Raw genomic sequence first — 25,362 nt, 5'->3', positions numbered from 1 at the left:
GCTCTCTGTCTGATACGTTTTTCAAAGGACTTTGTCTTGGTTTGAACTATTTGATGGGATTCTGTGATTTTTTTTTTTTTTTAGAAGAACTATTTCAACAATTTCTTTAGGGAAAATTCCAAATTCATTTGCTCTGAAATATATACCACAATGAAAAAAAACAAAAACAAAAACAAAAAACAAAAAACCCTGCTTATTCCTTTGATGACCAGTAGTTTGTTTTTGTAGTTAGCAATGGGTACTATGCTTCCCATCCACCTTGTTGGATGGAATTGGCTTTGTCTACTTTGTGGTTAAAAGCTAGAAGTTCACTTTAGTCATTATTACTGTTATTGTGAGTGCATGGTCAGTGACTAAATCCAGGCCATTCACATGCTACTCATGGGCTTTACCACCAAACCACATCCTCAGCCCCCTGGAAGCTCACTGTGAGTAAGCCCTAGGTTACAGCATCTGTTTTATCCTTCATACCTGAAAGTACAAGATACTATCTTTGACGGACAGAATTAAAATTATCCTTTTTCTAAAGAAAATGTGAAAATCCCGTAACTTGCTTGTTGATATTAGCAGATACTTTGGTTCAGGCCCTCGGTATCTGTGGCCAATGATCTGTTAATTTCTTTCTCTTCAATTTTATATGGGAGTGGCTGGTGTAGTCACTTGGTTTCTGCTTATATTAATGGAATGGAATCTGTTCAAGGCAAGGTAAAGTGAGAGTCTTCACACACACACACACACACACACACACACACACACACACACACACACACACACACACGGCTTTTCTGCCAAGTTCCCAGTTCCCATGAGTGAATATTGCTACAATTCTAATTAGTAGGCTCAGTTCTTATGCTTGCATTGGGTGTGGCAGTTCTCTGACAAGTCAAAAGCAAATGAGTCACTGATTTGCTGCTAAAACACGACTATGCTTGTTATGATGAAAACACACTACAAATATCACAACTCTGAGAACAGCGTGGAGTGTCTCTGGTAGACAAGTGTCTTTTGTTCAGCTAAAATATTCCGTGTCTTCCTCAGACTCCAGGAGGCTAAGAATTTAGCAATCTCATACGGGAAGCAGTATACAGATGTTTAGCGAATGAAACCTGTCTGCTTCTGGACAAGCCATCACCTAGTGAATGCTGAGACCCTGAAAACATACTTCGGCGTTCTGAAACATGCCCATGTTAAACCTTGAGGTGGATGAGTGGTGGCCGGTGGCCGGTGAGTGGAGCGGCCCTGAAGATGAGTTAACAACTAAGCAAGTGAAGAATGACTTTCCTTTTCTTCTTCTGATAATGTGTTGTAAACTGTGAAGGGAGGGTATCGAGAGATAAGGGGGAGGCAGGGTAGCCAAGACCCCGAACGGTGAGTCGGAAATCCTCACATTAGTCACTGCACAAATGGCATTGCCACACTTTCGGCTGCACCTATCAGGGGTGCGCCCCGGTCTCCCACCTCCGACCTTTATCTAGGTCCTATCTGCCTCTTGCTGGCCCAATTTCATTAACAGCAGGACTGAAAATTCCTCAGTGTGTGGCCTCTTGTACTGGTTCAAAGCCCTTTGTTGGTCACCACCTTGAGTGGCCCATGTGGAAGCTTTGCCTTTTCAGATGGGCTGGCCCGCCCACCCCCAGCCACCTTTACTTCTTGAGGGGCTACAAATCTCTCTCCTCGGCTTTTCCCTTTAAATGTCCTAGTCTCCTCAGACAGTATCTTAAAATAAAATATTTAAAACCATCCCAAGAGAAGCCCAGGGCATACGTGAAATCACCATTAGCAGCATCCGCTGCTCTTTAGCATACGTAACTCTGTTTTGTTAAAGCATGTATTTAAAGTTGAATTATTTGACCAATGAGGAAGCGGAGTCTTATGAAGTCTTTTTGTGGTGTTCTGTTTCGATGATTTTTGGGCCACATACTGAGTTCTGGAACATAGAGTAATAACCAGTATGTCAAAAAATGGAAAATCCTCATTGGTTTCCTTCGAGGAATTACCTCCTCAAAGTGTCTACATATGGGAGTCATAAATGACTTGGGTATGTTCTGTGTGGGTCTAGAAAAGGTACTGGGCAACATATAAAAACATTAATGGTGTTTTTTTTTTTTTTTTTTTTTTTAGTGGCTGGGAGGGTAATTTTACTTTTGTTTGTGTTTGTGTGGTAAATAGGTGGCTCTTTTTTACAAAGGAAGAACCGGAAGGTTCTTTTGAAAAGGCGGGTGGTACATTCCAAACAGCTGGACAAAACAGCCCTACAGACTACAGCTAGGATATCTGAATCTTCTTCGAATCCCCCAAGACAGCGCCCCTTACCAGCAGGAAGTAGTTTGGAAAGAACGACGCCCAAATTCCCAAATATTGTGTATAAATGTTTGTTTTCATTTAATTGGACTTTGTTATATAAAATTAAATAAAAAATACTCTATATGCATAAAAAAAAGACTATGAATATAGGAGCCAATAAATACAGTTACATAATTTCAAAAAAAAAAAAGAAAAAAGAAAAAAGAAAAGGCGGGTGGGTGGCCTGTGTATCCCAACCGCTCTTTTTGTAGTCATAGGTAAGAGAAGCACATGGTTTGGGACAGAATATTGAAGACTGGCTACTTTGCAAACAATAGACAGCTACTTGGCTAGCTTCTGGAGGATGAGTGGTCCAAGGGTGTGGCGCTGGGGGGCTGGCATCTGGGGAAGGTCTCAGAACTGCTGGGTAATATGATGGAAGGACAACTGAGCATGGGAGGGAGGGAGGGAGGGAGAGAGAGAGAGAGAGAGAGAGCCTTCTACCCAAAGTAGTCCATAAATATCAGCCAGTTGATAAATGAGTATGAAGTTGCCCTTAGCATCCAAGTATTTTTCTAGAAGTTTTAGGCTCAGAGAAAAGGCATTCAGCTTTTATTTTAGAGAAGAATTAACTAGAACAGTTATACATATATAATTTTCCAAGAAACCCCAATGTGGCTTTTGACCAACCATGCTCACCAGGTTCCTTGAGAAGGCCAGCAGACCTTCCTTGTTGCCCTATTTGGTGCCAGGCACCAAGTGGAAGTGAACAATGGGACTCTTTCCAGAATTTCTATTTTTACTTTTAGAACATTTGTTGATTCTTTCTTTACAAGTTAAATGCTCAGCACGGAGAAGGTAATTTTGGAAATTTTATTTCTGGGATAGCTTTGTGTATCATAGTTATTTATTTTTTCCCCCCTGTGGGTGACAGTCTGGGCAAACATGCAGTTAGCTGAAGAATTAGCTTTTATGTTGCTATCAGACCACATTCTAAAACAAATAAACTCCATGAAATGAAAATATATTTTTTTAAATGTATGGTGTAAAATATGCTTTTCAAAATCTTGTGTTGTGATCAATGACTCAGTTCAGAGGAGCAGAGAAATGCATTTTCAGGAGCTTAGTGTGGACTCAGATGATTACACCATCAGAGTCATTACATCCGGTTTTATTGGAGGGTGACCATGCTGCTATTGCTGGTGGCTCACTCAGAGTCCTAGACCTGGACAACACTCCTATGGCCACTGTCTTGCTCAGTCACACTAGCAACCTGTGGGTGGTGAGTCCTTTGGGGGTTGACTGACCCTCTCTTTGTTTGGAGAGAAAGGGCATTGTCATAGCCCAGGCTAGGGCCAACTTGTCTATGTGGTGCAGACAACCACAGGCTCCACAGGCTCCTGCCTGTGACTCCCACGTGTTGAGGTTGTAGGCATGTGTGCCCCCCCCCCCCCCCCCCGCTAAGCAATTGCTGTTGTTTATATGAGCTAGCCCGATCTCTAATGGAAACAGAAGGTACTGCATAGAGCAAAGACCCGCAGAAAGCTAAGGCACAGGAAAGGTTCTGGGTGCGAAACCTGCAGAGAAGAAACTGAAAGTGAAAAGACGTGTGTGTGTGTGTGTGTGTGTGTGTGTGTGTGTGTGTGTGTGTGTGTGTGAAGAGACACCAAAAGTAAAACCCACCCAGGCTGACGTTTGCCATGCCAGGTGACAGACCTCAGTGACGAGTCTCCCACACATCAGGGTTTCCACATGCTTCTCAGTTTCCTCGCCGTCTGCTGGCTGGTTCTTAGGAAACATTTCCAAGAACCGAGGAAGAACTTTTTCTGGTTTTAATGGTTTCACCTTGGAAGTGTCCCTTTGGGTCTCGTCCCCAATCCACCCACATTCCAAGGAAGAGAAACGTGGGTCTCCCTTTCTGATGGGAGGGGAGTCCAGCCAAGCCCACAGTGACAAGAGATGGTTGCTTCTAACCTTTCTGACTGACACATCGATTCTATCTGTAGTCTGGTGAAAGGATCTCCGGGCCTGCCAAGGCTCAGATTTCTCACGTCCCACCTAGAATCTATGATTGACACACACGCATTTGAAATGTAGGGACCTTCTTAGGCACAGGCCAGGGCTGCAATTCAATCTTTCTCTTGCTCTTTCCTGATTTTAGTCCCACATAAACAATCCCATCCCTGATCGTGTAATTAGTCCAAGACATGTTTCTTTAAAGTGGGGATTCGTTCAAAGACCACACAATCATCATGCTATTAAGCAGTCTGTGAATCTCTACTAGAGCTTATTAGGTATTTGGGTTTTTTAAATCATGAAGAAATATTGTATACATATGTATGTATAACAGGTATAAGCAAAAATACATATACCAATAGTGCTTTTTCATCTAGACTAATGGCTCAAATTGCCATCTGAAGGAAATACTTGATTTTCTCAGTTCACTTAGAACAGGTAGTTTTTTGAACGATCTCTTTAACTGCCAGTGTTATTGTTTCCACAGTGAGACGAAGCATGTGTGTATGTGTGTGTGTGTCTGTATGCGCATGTGTGCTTGTGTATTGTGTGTGTGCATGTGTGCACATGTGTGTATGTGTGTATGTGCCTGTATGTGTATGTGTGTGTATGTGCGCATGTGTGTGTTGTGTGTGTGTGTGCGCGCGTGTGTGTTGTGTATGTGTGTGTGCAGGCATGTGTGCACATGCACGCACGCACACACACTGATTTTATATGGCTTGCTGTTTGAGGCCCCATGGTAATGTGGGAAACATGCAGGGCAAGGCAGAGCTGAGTCAAAATTACAGTTCAGCAGCTTTCAAAGTATGTGATTATTGTTCATTTGGACTGTAGAGAGCTGATGGATTTCTTTTCCATTCTTTATGTTTATTATGCTCCCTAAAATAGACACTTCTCACCTGCAGATGAAGGCGTTTGGAAATTGCTGCTTGTCACCGCTCCTGGTGGGCAGCTACCGTAGCATGAGGTGAGTTGTGTACAGAGTGGGGACACACCCAGTGACAGAGGATGTGAATTGGGAACCTGAGACCACAGGCAGCCACTCCGTGTCCTTAAAAGGCCATAGTGGTGCATATGGCCTATGGCTGGATTCCTCAATGGTGTGGGCATCTCCTTAGTCTCCTCATATTGCTTTGCTGTTCCCTCAACCACATCACTTCTGTTCCAAGCTGAGGCTTGCCCTGGCCTCCCTCTTAGTCCATGATGTGTTGAGTCATAGGAAACGGCCTGGAGGGTCCTTGTCTTTGTTTTTAAAAGCCATTTTAGATACACAAAGCTAGGGCAGAGTCTTCCCATGCACCCCTTGCTCAACTTCCTCAAATGTCAACACTTTATATAAGCTTGCACACTCACCTGGGGAGTCAGCAATGGTCTCAGTAGTGTGTATAGGCTTCCGTACCATATATGGTTTCTACATCCACTCAAGGTCTGAGATGGCTACCTTGTGGAGAAAGGAGCTTACCTTATTATTAGTCAGGTTTCAAAGGATGACATCCGGGTAAGGAGGGCTTAGTAACTAACTCAGAACCACACAGGAGATGATAGACACACACGGCTTTCTCTTGTGGACTGTTTCTGTGTGATGGAGTTTTTGCCAATGGAGGTCACACACCGACATAGAATGCATCTCTGTTTTTCTGTTTTTGGTAATGGGATAGTAATCATAAAGCTAAAGATATAAAGCTTGGATATATTCGTTTGGGGGAAAGAAAGTTTGTTGATACAATGACTCTATAAAATCCTTTCTCTTTATGACTGTTCAGTAGTTTCAATTTTTGAAATCACTTCAGTAATGAAAAGGCCTGATAAAAAATGAGCTCCTGACATTTCTCTAGGAGTGGTTTGGCTGCTCTGTGTGTGTGTGTGTGTGTGTGTGTGTGTGTGTGTGTGTCTGTGTGTGTGCCTGTGTGTGTGTTTGTCTTTGTCTGTCTGTCTGTGTGTGTCTTTCTCTGTGTGTCTATGTGTCTCTTTCTCTGTGTGTCTGCCTGTGTGTGTGTCTTTTTCTGTCTGTGTGTGTGTGTGCCTATGTGTGTGTGTTTCTCTGTGTGTCTGTGTGTCTGTCTGTGTCTGTGTGTGTGCACCTCTGTGTGTGTAGCGATAGTTGCCAGGACTCTGGCTTTGTGTACTTTCCCTGGCCAAACACATAATCGTCTCGCATCACCTCCCATGTTACTGGGAAACTAGCACGTGGCCCTTGATGCTATGCTTAGGGCTTCCGCCTTTTTCTCAGCCTGATCAGCTGAACTGAAACCTGGATGTCAGGCTCTGGCCTGAGGTAGAGATGCAGTTTGAACCACAGGTGCAACATATCTGTGTTGCTTCAAAGACCTTTTTGGTAGGCAAGATTTGTTTGTTGCGGTGGGTCCTTAGAAATTTCTGGGGTTCTGTCTCTAACAGGATCTCTAAACACATCATCCAACATTCGTCATTTCAGTAAAGAAAAAAAAGTCTGAAACTCCACCAGTGCGTTTAGAACACAGGTTCCTGAGGTTTGGTCCCATTTCTCTTCCTGAGGCATCCCACCCGAGTGCCCCTTTAGTCTGGAAGTGGGGTCTTAAGACTAGAGTGGACAGGAAGGCCCAGGGAGGTGGGGTGATGGAGTGTGGGGTAGATCCCAGGCAATATGGGCAACCAGCCCGGCTGGCCAGTCTGGGTGGCCCAAGTTTGGCAGTCTCTTATTCTCCTTCTCCAGGGGTGCCCATGGCCTGCCAGGGTTCTCAAGCCTGCAATTGGCTTCTAAAAATGAATGGAGCAGGATGCCATGTGCAATTTGTGTCTGACTTCCTTGGCAACCATCTCTTGTCTCGTTTGCTGCTTCAAGGCAGCAATGTCTTTCAGATTCAGTTCAACTGTTCCCCTGCCTGGCTGTCTGAGGCCAGAGACTCGGGGGAAAAACTTCTTCCATGTATACCGTTTCAGCTGAAATGCAGAGAGAGAGTTCAGGTCTCGGGGAAGATGAGGCCCTCCTTAGGTTATTTGGGGCAAATGTCACAAGTCCAATTCATGGCCCATGCCTTTGTACGGATATTTTGGACACTCACCCTGGTTGTCCCTGGGGATAGGAGACTCTCATCTAAGGTAGTCTATAGTCTAACCACCTCTTGGATCTTGACAATGAGCTCACTCTTAGGCACTTTTCAGGAGTGTGGCCTGTGTAAGTGCAGGGCCCTATTCTCCTCACAGGTGGTTGTGCTTGCAGAGGACTCGAAGAGCAATTTAAATCAGGGGAGACTTGGGGGTGTGGGCATGCCTCGGTAAAGCAGTGGCCTTTATCCCACTCGGGGAGTGGAGTGAATGAGCAGTGACTAATTCTTTTCCACCAGTCCAACGGTCAAGTGATCTGGCCTTCCCGGTGTGCGGGTCCACAGGTCTTGCTACCCTCTGGCTTCCTGTGTTCCTGGCTTCACAAACTATATGCCCTAGCTTGCAAGCAGAGCCCTGGCACTCAGAAGCTCCCTGCTGGGTAACCATGCTGTAGATGTTCTCGTGTGACATGGAACTGCCCTCTAAGCATCACACTCAGCAGACAAGGCAGACCTGCGCTAGGCTGCCCATCCATCTGAAAGGAGACATTTTCTCAATAAGCCCAAAAGGGCGAAGATGAACCACTTCCTTGATGGTTGCTCTGTGTGTGAAAGGTTTGGGGGAGAATAGACAGGGAAAACAGATTGTATGTGGCCCGTACATAGTCACAGTGTGGCAGTGTGGGCCAGGTTAATATTGGCAAGGGAACCATCGTGGTAGATAAGTGGGGATTCTCGCCAGTGTGCCTGAAGGCTGGAATGTGTTGACAGCCAAGGAACCAGGCAAGGGGTCATGTATGGAACCCTGGGTCTGAAGCTTCTGGAAGGGTCAGCACCCCCACCCCACCCCCTTCTCATCCCTTTCTGTCTCTTTTCCCAGTAGGGCTGCGGGGTGCATTGTCCAAGAGCAGTGCCAAATCACACTCTCCTCTCCCCCTTCCTCCACAACCTGTCCCCCTCCCATCCCGTGAATCTGTACTCTGCTTGGAGATTAGTTTGGCCTGGTGCTCTGGGTTCAGTCCGGGACACATGGCAAGGGGAAAGAGAGTAAACGGGAGGTCTGTTTTAACCTGGTTAGTCAGTCAGATCTACACCTGGACCCCTGGAGCCCAGCCTGTCAACCACTCCGCTGAGGACAGACTCGTCAGAGAAGACCCATCTTGTTTTCCCGTTAGCCTTTGTCTTATATTTCTGGCCTCATTCATGAACATTTTTGCCCTCTGCTGATGTAAAGGCTGTGGAGACACCCAGTGGCTAAAGCCACTTATTTGTGAATGTGTTTTTCCCAGATGGCCCTGGGATGTGGTCTGTCTCTTAGAAAGCTTGCGTGTTGCCACTAATGTCAGCCACGTTTCTGCCTGACGCTTGCTTGCTATCTGTATCCTCCGCAGGCTTAGCTTTCCTCTCCTTTGGCTCTGCCTAGAAACTGCATCAAGAGGTCTGGGTACCAGCTGGTCTAATCATGTTGGAACCTGGAGGAAACTGCAAATGTAGGCAGCAAAGTCTGCTTCTGTGGCGGAGGAGTACAATGGCCTTTAATGTCTTTAGGAGACCTAGGGTAGGTCTGAGAGGAAAGAGGTTACTTGATGGAGGATGTTCTTCTGTGTATACATTTCTCTTATTGGTCAATGAGGCAGGAAGATAGACAGAACTAGGAGGCAAGGAGAATTCTGGGAAAGGTAGGCAGAGAGAGCTTGCCAAACCAGTCGCCATGTAGACCACAAAGAAATAACAGGTCCAGGCATTCTCCAGTAAGCCAAGACCACATGGAAACGCATACATTTATAGAAGTGGGTTAATAATTAAGACAGAGCTAACCAATAAGAAGCTCCAGCCATTGGCTAACAGTTTAATAACTAATACAGCATCGCCCGTGTGTTCATTTGGGGCTGGAGCAGCAGAAACCCAAGCTACAGTTACTGAAGGTGGAGACTGCTGCCCGTTGCCTGGCAGGACCAGATATTGAAGTTCAATTCTCCAACCTAACCTGAACCAATAGGGTTGATTTACGCACCTACCACGGACATCTCAGAGAAAGGCCTGATGGTTGCCCCTAACCTAAGGGTTCTCATGGACTGCCATGGCTGCCTCATTTCCTCATTCATTTTCACGTCATCATTTAGGATGTAATCACTCTTTGCTTTCAAATGTATTGTGGGCTGCAGGATGATATAACAGAACGACAGGAGGGTCATCAGGCCGTTGGCTATTTTCCTGCCACAGCAATGCTAAGAAGGTGTGGGGTTGAGGGTGACTGGAGCATCTAAGTGTTCTCTCTGACAAGGAGACTGTCAAGGCTCGCAGGTGACAAACTTCTTCCTCAGCAGGGAAAGACAGAAAACGGCACGGGGAGATGTTGGGGAACCCACCAAGCATGTAGATGCTAGAGGGTGAGCAAGCTCTCTACGGAAGCCAAGCAGCTTCCTAAATACCTAAAATACCTCATAGGCCACTTCCTCTGGGGACAAATGGAGGTCTGCGGTGGCTCCCTGACCTCAGGTTAGAACTGGGTAGGGAGGTCTGGGGAAGCCACGGGGAGTAGAGAGCCAGCCTGTGTGTGAGGAGTCTCTACCTTCATGGGGAGGGTCATAGCCATGGCGGCCCTCAAGTGGAGAGGCAGGACACTCATGTCATATCCAGACCTGGTTAGGTCTGGAGGTTGTGTGTGCCTTTTAACATGGAAATGAACTGTGCAGGGTTCCCCTTTCATAGAATCTAGATCCTGGCATCAAGTCTCACGGTAAATCCGTGCAGCTGGTCTCGGGGGCTGTCGGAAAAACCAATCACACACACTTTGACCCTGTTGGATGTGTCAACGTACGGCTGAGATGGCGCTGAAGGACAGTGTCCACCTGTGGGCTAATGAGAAAGACCAGGGCTTAAGTCATAGCTCTGCCGCAGACTTAATGACTGTCACCTTGGAGATTTTCCTATTTGTAACGTGTCCGCGTCTATGCGTGAGTGCGTGTAGTACAGTTTGTGCCTCAGTTCGCTCGCCCCTGTCTCTTCTCTTTAATGTAGGTGTTCTAATGTGTCTTGAGGATGTGGCAGGGTCATACTAGTTGGGGGCGGGGCACGGATACCCTAACTCAAAGTAAGACCCTGGAGAATTTGTAATGGGTGATTAAAATCCACAAGGAGAGGACAAAAGGAGTGTGTGATGGTTTGGGACTGTAAGCCATCCGTGCATGCAAGGTGTGAGAATCCCAGCTTAGAAGAAATGGAAGCCAGTCGGGCTGCTAAGTTCTTTGCTTGAGTGATATCCTCAGAGCTGAGTGACAGCCCTGGGCCACATGAGTGGGTCCTAGAGGACACCTGGACGGAACGAGACAAACCTACAGCATCGCTAGCATCAGTGACCACATTCATGAGGGCAAAAGTCACAGTTGAGGTTTGTTTTGCTAAACAAAGTTAGAAGGACATGGTTTCTAAGTAACTGGAGGTCATGTTTACATTTAGTAGCAGTTGACAAAATTATCGTTTCTTAGATGTGAAATTCTGTAGCAATATCTTAATGTATAGTGTTGACCTCCTTTAAACTCTCTTTAGCAGATGCTCTGTCAGGTGAGTTTCTGCCAGGTAAGCAATTGATTGACTGGCATAGCGCCCCCTGGAGGTCATCACTTAGTGTCTGATTTTAGGGCTGGGGTGACCTGGTGGGTATTGTCTCTTTCTGTTCTTGGATTGGGGTTGTCTTTCAGGGACACTCAATTAGTTTGCAGGTTAATTAACTAACTGTGGCTCTGGGAATAAACTCAGAGAGTACCACCTGCTAGGTAAATGCCTCAGCATCCCGTTATACCCTTAACCTGAGACATGGTAACATTTAGCATTTAGAAACATCGCCTTGACCTCAGGCCATCCAGTTCTCCAGTTTAAAAATGCCCCTCACACGTTTCCTATTCTTTTTCTTGTGTGTCTAAATGAGGGACAGCGTCCTGTGTGAGCCTAGCCTCGTTTTCAAACCTAGCATGATGCATCTTGTGGTGGTTGTGTCCTGAGTGTCTGGCTTTACTCAGTCTGTGTGAGCCATCTTTCTAACAAACACGCTTTCTATGTATGCTTGATGAGATCTCTCACTAGCCATGATGTGATTAATTTAGGCTTTAGAGGGATGGCAGGTTTCCCTTCTCATTGCCGCTCTGATTTGTCCTGAAATAGAATGGCTTTCTCAGTAAATGGTTTGCAGTGTGTTTGTTTGCTTCCTGCTCTCCCCTAGCTGTTGCTAGTTGAAGTGGGAAATAGGATTCAGGGGTGGAATACAAATTAGGGTTTTTTTTTTCCCTGTTTCTTTTTCTTCCCCTAAATCCTGAGTGTCAAGTTTCCAACATAGCTAACTAGAGTGGGCGTAAAAGGTATTAAATAAAATTCAAACTCAGTCTTATCATTTGACTAAATCCAGGCATTTTTACTGAATGGTATTTGTTGCCTCCCAGTAGTGGAAGGCAGATGCTGCAGTTTTAGTTAGTGTAGCCTTTAGATGCACAGAACCCATACCAGCAGGGCCTGCCGGTTTTTATCTGCCTTCCATTTCCAAGTTGTGTACCGTGGAAGCAAATCATTCAGTTTCTCCGTCTTCATCTGCTTACGCTGCTGCATTAAGAGACTACTGTGTAGATGTTGCAGCTTCAACAGCAGCGCCTGGCTCTTCGTAGTTGGAAGTTCAAGGCCAAGGGGTCAGCAGATTTGTCATCCTGGTTTGAAGACCGCCACCTTCTCCTTTTTGTCTTATGTAGTGCATGGGTTCAACCTCTCACGGCCTCTTACGAGGCCACTGACCTCATTTTTGAGGGGCCCATCCCATGGCTGAATTACCGTCCAAAGATCCCATTTCCTAATAACAGCTCAAGTCTAGGACAGCAACACACTAATTGGGGTGCACATGTACTCTGTCTCCATAGCATGACTGCTTGTAAGCTGTAAAGTGAAGGGCATTGACACATTTTAGAGGGTTGTTCTTGGGCTTAATAAATACATGTAAGGCTGGGAGGACCATGCCTGATACCCACAAAGTGCAGTTGTTGTAGAAATGGATGAATGTAAATAAGTATTCAGTGGTTGTCATGTTGTATCTTTCCTCATTAGACTTTCACATTGGGAAAAGAATGACTTTTTTTCCCCTGTTTGAGTCATCTTGGACCAATAGCAAATAATTCTATTGAATTTTCTGTAGTACAGTCAACATTGAGACTTACAAAAGGGACAAGTTGATGGAATGGTTCATAAGTTCAATTTTATTTCTCTATCTCTACAGAAAATAAGTAGAATAAGAAATGTATTTTCCTTTAGGAATTCAGGGGGTGGGGGGTTCCTGTGTTCAAAATGATCCTTCCAAAAGTTGCATTTGATAGAGTCATCCTGAACCTGCCATCGAGCCACCAAAAGGGACATTTCTTCAAGTGAGTACATGAAACAGGAACATCTCAATGATGTACATAGCATTCAATAACATATGTACTTTGCATTTTAATGTGTGTACGTGGTATGCACGTGTGCATTCACATGTATGTGTGAATACATTGGGTGTGTGTGTGTGTGTGTGTCCATACATGTTGTGACTCAAGGCTGATATTAGTTTATCACCTCCAGTCACTCATCCATCTTATTCATTGAGTCAGGGTCTCTCAGTCAAACCTAGAGATCACCATGTCACTAGACTCACTGGCTGGCTGGCTTGCTCTGGGGTCCGCCATCTCTGCCTTTAGAGGCCGGATTACTCTGGTACTTATGTTAATTCTGGGGATATGAACCCTGGTCCTCAAACTTGAGCGAAAAACACCTGACCACTTAGCTATATCCCCAGCCCAACTCACACATGTACACACACACACACACACACACACATGTCCCCACACCATACACAGCACACATACTACACATCTATGCACATTACACATACACGCCCACACGCATTATATACACGACACACATCACATAACACACCATATTACACACACACCACACATACACACCATACACATCACACACACACAAAAACACACCACACTCTCAATACACACACCATACTCCCAATACACCATATACACACACACCACACATACTACACACGCTACATCCCCAACACATACCATGCACACCACACCCCAGCACAATGCTCTCTCTCTCTCTCTCAATATTTAAATGCAATAACTGAGATTAGTTGGGGTACGGTGCTTATTTGGGGGTAGTTCACACATCTCTCAGTGTTTCTGAGTTGCTCCTTTTGATAACAGGGTGTGTGATTCTTTTTGGCTTTTGAAGATGAATCTGTTATTGTTTTTCTTTGTAGAAGGTCCCTATCCTGGTTAGCTTAATTGTCAACTTGACACGCCCTGGTGTCACCTGACACGGAACATTGATTGAGGAATTGACTACATCAGATTGGTCTGTGGCCGGGTGGGATTTGTCCAGGCTATTTGATGGTGCAGGAGGCCACACCCACTGTGTCTGTGTGCCATACCATCCCTGGGCAGGTGGTTCTGGGCAGGGTAGGAAAGCTAGCCAAGCGTGAGTCTGCACACTAGAGAACCAGGAGGTAATATCCTCCGAGGTTTCTGCCTCAGTTCCTGCCTGGGCTCTTGCTCTGACTCAATGATAGCTTGTGATCTAGAAGAGCAAGTCACATAAACCCTTTCCTCTCCTAAACTGCTTGGGTCAGTGTGGTTTTGTTTTGTTTGTTTTATCACAGCAACAGAGAGGAACACGGAGCAATCCCAAAGCCCTTGGGTACCATATTCTTATCTACTTTGAAGATATGATGCCACCATCTAAGAAGTTCTGCCTACAATCAGACAATCAGCATTGGCCTGTTTGGTTCTTTATATTTTTTAACATTTTGGATGCATGAGTGCCATTGCACAAGGCAAGGCTGGGAAAGGTGGTTGTGTCTTTTCCGTCTTGAGAACTCCATGTGCCAAGTAAGGGGTCAGAATTTTAACGGAAAGCAATTGATGGGGGATTGATAGTGGTACAGCTTAAATTTCTATTTTAGCTCAGACTTACCATTTTTATTTTATACTTGCCTTAATTATTATACTTCCACAACTAATTTCTTTAATATTTGCATTAAGTCCAAATTTATATTTTTACACAGGACAAGCATATTCTATTTACTGATACTTCTTTCCAACATTTTTCATTTGCATAAAACATTCAACAATATAAAAAAAAGCAAAGCGGAGTGTTACATTCTAAAGTGGCTCTTGTGGGAGGTTAAATTATTGAGGTTTCTCGTTTCATTAGGTGAATGTTGTGATTGGTTTGTTCTGTCAAAACTGGACCTTGTGGTCATGTCCTTAAAGCATCAGGGTTTCTAATTTAGAGCAAATTAATATACTTCTGGTTCTATAGTGATGAATCTGCTTGTGCAAACCTTTTGCTAATAGCTTAATTAGATGGTTGAACAAATATTCACATGACACGTTCTAAAACCAAAGATTCTATTGGTAAGTGGTTTCAGGGGATTAGAATTTCCAAGATTCAGGAGATGATGTGGAGTGGGCAGTTCTGAAGGTTAGGAGAGTCAAGGCCTCATAGGAGACAGGAAGTGTAAGGGCTGGACAGACTGAAGCTGCGTTGATGGGGTGAGACGGGATGCAGGGGCTGGATGGCGGTCACGTGTTCATGCTGCTGGCCACCCTGTGCTGGAGCATGGGTCTGCTTGGGAAATGAGGAGACAATGATTGTTTGGCATGAGCACAGAAAAACAGGGCATTCCTTTCTTATGGGGCATTCTAATTGACCATTGTTCAAGTGCTCAATTCTCCCTTCCTCTACATTGTGTTTTCTTATATGTCACTGAAGTCAGTTCTTAAAGGTCCTATGAGCCATTCCTTTCCTTCAGAGTAAAGGCCACACACAGAGAGACAAAGACACACACACACACACACACACACACACACACACACACACACACACACGGTTCCAGTAGGGTTTTGCTGTTGCTGTTACTATTTTATTTTTGCAACAAAATCTCACTCTGTAGGTCAAGCATGCCTGGAGTGCACTAGGTAGCCCAGGCTGGCCTCAACTTTACAACAATCTTTTATCTCAGCCTCTAGAGTGCTGGAACGATAGGTCTAAGCCATCATACCTGGCTCTTCCCAGCATTATTTGGTGTCCTGATTTATAATTGATCCTATTTTCCATGGCCACTCTTTAGTAGACATGAGGGAGACTCTGATCTCTTGGTTGGATATGAAAATAAATAGTGTGACCTTGAGTGAGTTTGGGGGACATTCCTCTACTGTGTGGGTGGTTGGGGAGGCCACTTAGTCTCCAGCACAGTCCGTCATCAAGCTTTCTTTCACGAAGCAGGGATTTCTTGTGACAGCTAATCTCATCATTCCATTAGTGGTTATCACAGCTTAACTCTCAGCAGGCACCTTTCCTGACCTCATCTTTCCTGACCCACACTTGGAGCCTTTGAGAGATTTTCTCAGATCCATGCCGAACGCCTTGTGTACGGTAATAGCATCTGTAAAACTTAGGCTGAGGCGACAGCCTGCCGTGTGCAGGCTCTATGCAAAGGTGGAGGTAATGGTAACTAAACAGGAATCATCAGTTAAACAGGAAACCCAAGAGCGTAGAGCTAGGCAGACCAGGATTTTGGTCCCAGCTCCACCAATCACTATCTGTGCGATGAGCCCACTGCACCTCTAAAGTGGGAAAGGAAATAAGGGTGTCTGTATGTTTTTCCCAGTGACAGTTACAGAAGGGACCAGTGGCAAGAGATTCACATGGATTCCAAGCCTCCATCATCCTGGGTGATGTTTTGCTTTAAAGCTCACACTGTATTTCAGTAGATCATTTTTCAGATTCTGATCTCTGTCCAAAATCCTGCCCAACGGGGACAGATTTGCACACGTGAGGGTCAGTGAGTGAGACTTAGGTCCTGTTTCATTCATTGATTAATAATACAAGATGAATTCCTCAGCCATAAATCTGGGCCTTAGAGGCTGTGTGTATTTTTTTTCTCCCAGCTGACGTCTTGTCACAAGGGCAAAGCTGACCGTGCCCTCCTTTCAAATTAGTAATAGCTACTGTTCACCCAGAGCTCTGTGCCAAGCATGGTGCTGGTGGCTCTCACAACCAACGGATTGCCGCTCACGTCAACGCTATGAGGAAGACATGGAGAGGAGACGTGGGTTTGTCCTGGTCAGGAGCTGGACTGGGGTGGGCACCGGGGTGATTTTATCTGCAAGTGGGGGTCAGGGTGAAGCTAAGAGCCCAGAAGCTTTGCTGGGCCACGCCAATCCTTTTTGTGGGTTCCTGAAAGTGGATAAAGTTTTGGGAGGAGAGGGAGTTATAATCCTACACAGTTCAGAATGACTCCGAGAGCAAGGGGTGGGAGTGGGCTTGGCTGAATTCCCTTTAGAGCCAGCCAATAGCCAGAACACACTCCCAACCCAGCCTCAGCTCTCTGTTATCTCTTGAACTAACTGTGGGGTTTGTACCCACACCATGTGACAGCTGCTTCATTAGGGAGCCAACGGCTTCCATACTCTTCCGTCTGTCCACTCACCATCACAGGCCAAAGACCCAAGACTGTTAAGTTTGGCTCTTGCTTGTCGCCATGAGCAGGGAACCAGCATCTTCCTTTCCTGGGACGCATGGACCAAGCAAGAACCATGGTCCCCTTTTTAAATAAGAGCCCTGACCTTGAGTGAACCATCCCAATAAACTCTTGTTACGTTCACTCAACTATTAGCTGAGCCACCTGGAACAGCCTGGAAGCCAGCAAGGTTTATGGTGGGGCAGCTGAACCATGCTTGCCTTCATGACAACTGAGCAAGCTCCCTAGAGCCACTGGGACTCAGATCAAACCACATAGGTGTCACTCGGCAGCTGAAGATTATGGGACAGCCACTAGGTAGGAGGGGTCCTTCCTGTTGCCCTTCCTTTTCTATTAACATTTAGCCGGGGTCCAAGCAAGGCATTAGCATCTTGAATCGTCTTTTTGTTTCAAGCGCCCACCCTGCTCTCCGCTCCCCAATCCTCTTGGTTGAGTCTGTTGCGTTCAGTTCAGGATCTAGCCGGAGCAGTGGGACAATGAATTGTCCCGGAGAGATTTTAAGCCTTTAACGCCTCTTTCTGGGAATGAAAACAGAAGATTATCGCAAGATCCTGCCCCTACTTCTTGCCCCCTTTCTTTTCTTTGTAAAATAAACACAGTCCAGTGGGTTCACGTGTCAAAACTGAAGCCTGGCACTTCTTCCCTCTGCTCATGCGTGTGTCTGAACTCCCAATCAGACTGTGTGTTGTAGTGGGGGGGGGGCAGGTGTAGGGGACAGTGGGAGTTGAAACTTGCTTTGCTGCCCAGTCAGGATAACAGAACTCTGGGGGCTGTGATGTGGAGTGTGATTAGAAGCTGCTTGCCTCAAGTATAAAGGCCAAAGTGGCTTTCTAAAGGCAAATGTGTCCTCAGCAGGCTGACAGCATCTGGGGAGGAAAGGCAAGACTTTTCCTGGGCCAGGAAGGGCCCAGAGCCTCTTACCTTCCCCTATGGACTACAGCCACTCTCCATGATCTAAACTTTGAACCGCCACGTCTTTGCATTTTTATTTTATTGGTTATTATTGGGAGTCAGGATTAGCACATATGCCGCTTTTGTGCATGAAGAAGTCGGAGGGCATCTTTGTGTGGACTCTGTCCTCCCCCTTGGCGTTGAGGGGGTCAACTCAGTGTGTTAGTTATGCTTCTATTGCTGTGATAAAACACCGTGACCAAGGTAACTTTTAGACCTTTATTTGGGGCTTATGGTTCCAGAGGGACAGGAACCCGTCACCATCACTTTGTGGCTGGAGCCCATCTCAGACTGTAAGCAGAGGACAAATAGAGCTGACGGGGAATGCAGCTGGCTTTTGAAAACTTTTGAGGCCTTTTTGTGTCAGCCTCAGCGACACACTTCCTCCAACAAGGTCACACCTCCTACGCCTCCCAGACAGCTCCATTAACTGGCAGCAAGTATTTGCATGCCAGGTTATGAGGGACATGTCATTCAAATCTCGACACTCAGGTCACCAGGCTTGTACAGAAGGACTTTCATCCTCTGAGCCGTCTTCCTGGCTTGAGTTACCGCCTCTTGCCATGTAACCTTGGGGGACACCCATTCACAACGAAGAATGGCAGAAGGCTCACAAGGACCGTTGGCTGTCCTTGCCCAGACAGGAAGACTGGGGCAGTCCCTTGCCCCCCCAGCCCTTGGCATTGAACCCAAGGCCTCTCATGGGCTGGACAAACCCTACCATGTACCGCATCCTTAGCGCAGTTCTTTATGGAGGCAGGAAAGGTTGGGTAAGAAAGGAGACACAGGCTCAGCTCTCCTGACGTTACATTGCACTTGCCTCAGGACCAACACCTGTGAGCAACCTGTCTGTGGCTCTTGCACTGCTTGGAGGGTTTATCAGGGCACATCTTTCCCTGGTGACTGGTAGAAGATGACTCCAGATCCAGGCTCTGGGGTCACTTGCCTTGCGTGGACTGGCAGTAAGTATTTGAACTGGATTGAGTGTTCGCTGTATGCCTGGGGGTCTCTGAGGTTAGGGAGGAGGGAACAGATGGCCTAGAGCTGACAGGCTGCTTCACAGAGTGGCAAAACTGATTTCCAGATTGTCGCACAATGCCTGGGGTGGGCATCCGTGCTATTGAAGTTGGGTGGAGAGAAAGGTGGTCCTGTTTCCAGTGTGGAGGCAATCTGCTGTGACACCTGTCCCCTGCCTGCTCAGGGGAGGAGGGGATGTGAATGCCTGGCTTTGCACACTTGTGCTTTGGCTGTGGCTGATGCCACAGCCAAATGTGTGGGCATCAGTATTTCTCCTCCTCAGAGGATGGAGAGCTTCCCACAAAGACAAGTATGAATGGTTGAGCAGTAATTCCCCCCCACACACACACACCACACACCCAGAACAGCCTCTCCCCAATTTGTTACTGATGTCCCTTCATCCTGGGGGCAAGATATACTTACAAAAGCAATAGAAGATGATTTCCTCTTTCCAAATGGAGGTGCCAGCAAGTTCCGAGAAGGGCTAAGGTGGCCGCATCAGAGCCATCTGTTCTCAGAGGGTCTCTGAAGAAGCCAAGTCTAGCAGTGGCAGAGTAACACAAGCCCTGACAGCAACCCTCGGGCTACTGAGTGTTTCCTCTCTGCCAAGGGGAAGAGTATCTCACGTGGGTCGCAGCCATCTGCTTACTGGGTTCAACCCTTCTTGCCTGCTCTCTGAAACTATGGATGTGGCTCATAGAGCTTGCTGATCTCTGGAACTCAGCACCTAAAGTGATGCTCGAGCCACAGCGTGCAGTCAGCAAATAGGGTAGAGACTGTGGTTTTCTCTAAAAGCGTCAGGAAAATCAGGTCAGGTGGTGGTGTCACACGCCTTTAATCCCAGCACTGGGAAGCAGAGGCTTGCTAGCACGAAGTCTGAGTTTCTCTCTCTGCTCTTCCCCCAGCTCTCAACCACCATGCAGGCTGGGCACTGTGGAAGCATCATGATTCAGTTGCTCCCCAGAGACCATGATCTCAGTGCCCCGCTCCAGGCTCCCTGGGCCTCAGCTTGGCCTTTCTGGCTTTTTTTCATCTGGACTCTTGTCTGTTTTGATGTTTGGCCAGGATGCAGTCTGTCAGCTGTGGTCCTGGCATAGCTCTCAACACGGAGTACAAATCCCTTTCTGGGCAGTACAGGCTCTTTTCCTGGCACTGTATCTTGGGATTCTTTTCTTCCTTTTCTTTCCTTTTCTCCCCTTTTAATCCTCGTGACTTTGAGCAAATTGTTAATGTGTTAGGTATTCACTTGTGTTTTTTTTCAGACATCAGCAATGAAAAATTCCCTGGAAGGGACATTTACATTGGCAATTTATCTTTGAAAGAGAAATTGATTGTATATGACCAGCCCTGTCATTCCTCAGATGTCTCCCATCTCCCATCTAGAGTTTTTGTGACAACAGAGACTGTCTCATTGGCTTGGAATTTTCCAAATAGTCTGGCAAGAAAACCTCAGGTATCCACATTTTCCCTCAGTGTTTTGCTGGGATTAAAGCATGTATAACCACCACTAGTTGTTTTAAACACAAGTCCCAGGGCTTGAACCAACATCTTCATGCTTGTAAGGCAAGTACTTTGCCAACTGAGCCGCTCCTGGGCCCCTTGGAGTCCTTTAAAGGAGTTTGTTTAGTCATGTTTGGAGAGTATGAGTTCTTCAGATATGCTCCTAAAACGAATTTCCATAGGTAGGGAGAGTTTTAGGGGTGGAAGATGGGGTCTGTGGGGGTACAGTGATGCCTGTTTAGCTCAGAGGAGGGAGAGCCTCCTACTTGGTGGGTAGGGAAGAAAAAGCTAGATGGCTAGTAGTGGCAGTCCAGGGGACCTCTGCTGAGCTTGGCCGCTCGATGCTCAGCCCATGTCGAGTAGTCCTGTTACCTTCTAAGACGAGGTGTCCTCTCAGCCAGTGCCCCCTTTCATCCGTTGGGTCTGCAGGGCTGTCTTACAGCCTGCTGCTCTGTTTGGTCACTACTGTGCACTGGATGATCATCTCCATTTAAAGACGTCTGCTCCCACCCACTTCAGTCCCTGCTGGAGACGCACAGGGACACCTCTGTTGGCCGTGAAGTTTGTCTCAGTCAGCAGTGACCCGCCCAAGAGCCCAGATGTAAGAGCAGAAGACATCTCACGGGGCTGCTCTGCTCTGAGCCCGGCTCTTCTTTCCACAGTTATTTCTGGGACTGTGCAAGTGGTCTCTGCATTCCTTCTCCCTTCCCCAAAGCTCATTCTTCACCAGGCACCCGGGGTGAGACCTTTCAAAGATAAACCAGGTCGTGCCATCCTTCTGTGCAGACAAGCCGGCGGCTGTTCCTGATTCTGGCACATTCTAGATGCTTTCTAGGGCCCTGTGATTCTCAGCAGGTTGACCCCCTCCGCTGGGGACCCCAAGCCCATGCCACCCGCAGCCTGTTAGATACAGCTTTAATGCCTGCTCTTCCCCTAAAGAGTGATGGTCTCTCTTTCTTCTCAAGATCTTTTAATGCGATATCTCACTGAGACCTACCCTGTTGGTACCCTAACCCTGAACTCCCTCTTCCCTTCCTAGACTCTCTTCCTCCCAAATGCTTGTCAACACTTACCCTCAGCTGAAACACTGCAATCCAAAAACACTCCCAAATCTGTCACGTTGACACCCAAAAAGCGTTGGGCTAGGGGGCTGGGATCTAGCACAGTGGCGGAGAGCATTTGTTTCACTAGAGCTGACCTTTGAAAGCTTAAGCCTTGAGCCATTTCCTGTCCCCTCATGGCTCCCTGATTGCATCTGAAGCCATGAGCCCTCAGCTGCTTTCTCCCGCTGCCAAGCCTCCCTGCCATGATGCACTCATGCCCTCTGGAAACATGACCCAAAACGAACTCTCCCATAAGTTGCCTTGGTGGTGGTGGTGGTGGCGGCGGCGTAATCACAGCAACAGAAGCGTACCTAGTAAACGTGAGCCAGCCCCGTGTTGCTCGGACCCGATGAGCTAAGCTCCGTCCACACGGTGGGAGGAGAGGGCTAACTCACAGGTGTCCTTTCACTATCGCATACCGGCCGCGGCCAGCTCACACATACGTGTGTGCATACACATGTACACACCTGCCTGGTCCTCCTTGGGGCTGAGCGAGCGGGATGGAGAGTGTGGACCACCCAGACCTCCCTCCTAGTCACCGAGAGAACCACACTGAGCCTTGTCAAAGCAGGAGCTCACCTGCCGGGTCCTCCTTGGGGCTGAGTGAGCGGGATGGAGAGTGTGGACCACCCAGACCTCCCTCCTAGTCACCGAGAAAACCACACTGAGCCTTGTCAAAGCAGGAGCTCCTTCTATTGTATCAGGGATGCCTTGATAGCATCGAGGAAGAGGGTGGGGACCTCAGGGTGATGGGGTGAGGGGTGAGGACCAATAATATTTCACTACGTTAGCAGGAGCTGGGCAGAGGCAGTTTTGCTGAGTCACTCCTATGCGGAAGTGATAGGCCAAAGACAGGTTGCCAAACTAAGCAGGCTCAGGAAGTTCCACCGGGCATTTTTAGGCTCAACACCCCCCCCCCACACACACACACAATGATATTAAGTCAAACATTTTTTTAAAAAACAGGGCATTTTGGGGCCTGCTGCTGGAAGTTGTCTGGAGGCTGAGGACCCTCAGGCAGACCACTCATGTCACACAAACAAATTTACTTTTTAGACAAATACGATGACGAGGAGTTCGAGTACCGGTGTGTCATGTTGCCCAAGGACATAGCCAAGTTGGTCCCTAAAACCCATTTGATGCCTGAATCTGAATGGAGAAATCTTGGCATTCAGCACAGTCAGGGATGGGTCCATTATATGATCCATGGACCAGAACTGCAGATCTTACTATCCCGGCGGCCACTACCCAAGAAGCCAAAGAAATGCTGTTGAACTACCTTTCAGCCTCAAGCTTTATGTAGCTGTCTTTCCTTCCCACCATCCTTCTGATAGTATGAGTATGTTGCTTTCTTATTTCTCACTTTGATATTAAAGGATGTTCGTTCAGTACACTTTCTGAACGTGCTGGTACCTGCTTCGCTCTTGAACTGAGCCACCAATGAATGCCACAACCTGTCAGATGAGTGTGACCTCCAAGACCTACTGTGCTCTGTATCCAGCAGGCCATACTTGCCATCTCTCCGAAGAATGTGAAAATCAAAATCGTGGCTGTTACCGGGATGGCATGAACTTGCTGTTGTGGTTTTTACTATTGGGTATTGGATTTATGGTGACTGAAGGATCTATGTTTCAATGTACTGGAAACTTTCCATTTTATCTGGCAAATCTCTTCCGTGTTACAGGGCTTGACTAAGGGAAGTTTTTATAATCTAAAACAAACAAACAAAACAAACAAACAAACAAAAAAAAAAAACCAGGGCATTTTGGACATTAGATTTTCAGATTAGGGATGCTCAACTTTGCATTCTCTGTTGATATTTGAAAACCTGAGAGCAGATTATCCCTGGCCCTGTGCCTCTCAGATAAAGGACCCATCTCTCCCTGAAACCATGTTTGCCAGTGGGTCACTTTCCTGGAATCCCGAGACCCTAATGTAGCTGTACCTTCTTCTACAACAGTGCTTCTCAACCTTTCTAATGTTGCAACTCTTTAATACGGTTCCTCGTGTTGTGGTGACCAACCCCCCCCACCATAAAATTATTGTGTCGCTACTTTATAACTGTACTTTTGCTGTGAACTGTAAATACCTGATATGCAGGATAGCTGGTATTCAACCTCTGTGAAATGGTTGTTCAACTGCCGAGGGTCAAGACCCACATGTTGAGAACCACTGTTCTAGACTAATCTAACATGACCAGGAATGTCAGTGTCTACCAGGCATTTTTGTTTGATTGATGCTGTTACGTTGAGGCAGCACTGAGATCTGGGCCGCTATGACACGTGAGTGTGTCACAAGCTGTTTGCTCATAGAACGGCTAAACGGAGCCTGTGAGCTGTCAAAATCTCAAACACCTTCCAAGGTGTTTGTTAAATAATGCAACTCTTGGTCAGTTGTATCCTACGTGTTTCCATGATCAGGAAGCAAGGGAGACAGAATGTTCGGGGGTTGGGGTGGCACGTGTGGTGGCCGTGTCCCATCTGTACCAGTTGTCACTTGTCTCTGTGTTGAGCACGTCAGAAAAGAACATAAGCTATGGGATGTGTTCAAGGGTGTGCTAAGCCTTACTGTCCTGAGAGACAAGAACAATCATTCCAAAAATAGAATGTAAAGCATCCCTTTCCCATAAAGTCATCGGTGGTCCGTCAGGCATGCGTGCGTGCGTGCGCGTGCGTGCAAGTGTGCATGTGCAATTCAGGTAGTCACGGATAGCCTCTGTCCTGCCATGTAGCCCGAGATGAAGTTGAGCACCTGATCCCCATCCCACCTCCTGAACACTGGGGTTACAGGCACGTGTCAGTGTGTTTGGTTGTTGTGGTGTTTTTAAGGGAGTAGTTGGTGAGATGGTTTGCTAAGCTCTGAGGAGACTTCAGCTGTATGAATTCATTTAGTCTTTAAAGCAAGTGTGTGATAGGGATATACAATCGTGTGCCGTCAGACTCCAACAAGGTCCTCTATTGACTCCTGTTGTGTAATGCCCAAGCTAAGGGCACCCTGGCCCTGCTAGGAGGCCTTGCTGTCTGTGAGATATGCACGCGTGTGTGGGTTGCTCCCTGGCCCCAAGTGGAATAGGCTCCCAGACACACTGCTGGCCCCGCCCGCTTGCCCCTCATAAGTCATGATTTTACTTTGTCCCCTCTGAGCTTTGTCAGCTAGCACTCCAGGTGGCTTCTTCCTCGGTGGATTTCTTTGCTTCCCCAGAGTGTTTCTTTCCACAAAGGAGGTAAAACTGTTAAGATGTAAGACCCGATGTGTCAAAATGCCTGTGCTTTTTTTCCTGTTGCTCTTGACTGACCTGTTGGGAAGGAGATAAGCATCAAAGTCAGAAGGCATCTCTCCTTGGGATTCTAGAGGCCCTGCTTGCTCTGTTTTGGATATGGTTTGCTTCTGAAGGATCATACCAAGCTTGGTCCCCACTGTGGTAGACTCTTTAAGAGGGGTAAGAGCCTTAGATCATGGGGACTGCCCCCCCTCCCCCAATGAAGAGGTTACTGTCAGTACTGCAGAGTGGAGTGGCTTGGGTCTCATAGGAATGAGTTGGCTGTCATTGAAGTGTGACCCTGGCCCATCCCATGCTTCCTGCCTCTCATCTGATGTCTTACATGTGTCCTACCATGTGATGCCACGATTACGGCCTCCTGTGAGCATCCTGATGTCATGCTCTTGGACTCCCAGAATTGTGAGCTGAATAAATCTCTTTTCTGTGTAAATTTTCCAGCTTCAGAATTCGTGTTACAGCTACACAGATGAAGAACTTGCTCCTGGCTTTGAGCTCTCCAGTGTTTCCATTGGGAAGCCTGCTGGCCTTAGCTATCATCTAACCTAATGTATGCAACTTGTTTCCTCTTGAAAGCCTCTGGGGTCAGCTTCTAATTCCCGATGTTCTGATACTTTT

The 25,362-nt window shown here is 46.8% G+C and overlaps 1 protein-coding gene across 1 annotated transcript in view; it reads left to right on the top strand.

Moving 5' to 3' along the window:
* Ppp1r14c (protein phosphatase 1 regulatory inhibitor subunit 14C) overlaps positions 1-25,362 on the top strand; it is a 66,018-nt gene that overhangs the window by 13,251 nt on the left and 27,405 nt on the right. The gene's annotated exons all lie outside the window — the stretch shown is intronic.

Source organism: Phodopus roborovskii, unplaced genomic scaffold (genome assembly GCF_943737965.1).
Source record: "Phodopus roborovskii unplaced genomic scaffold, PHOROB, whole genome shotgun sequence".
NCBI lineage: Eukaryota > Metazoa > Chordata > Mammalia > Rodentia > Cricetidae > Phodopus > Phodopus roborovskii.
This window is presented reverse-complemented; position numbering and strand designations above follow the sequence as displayed.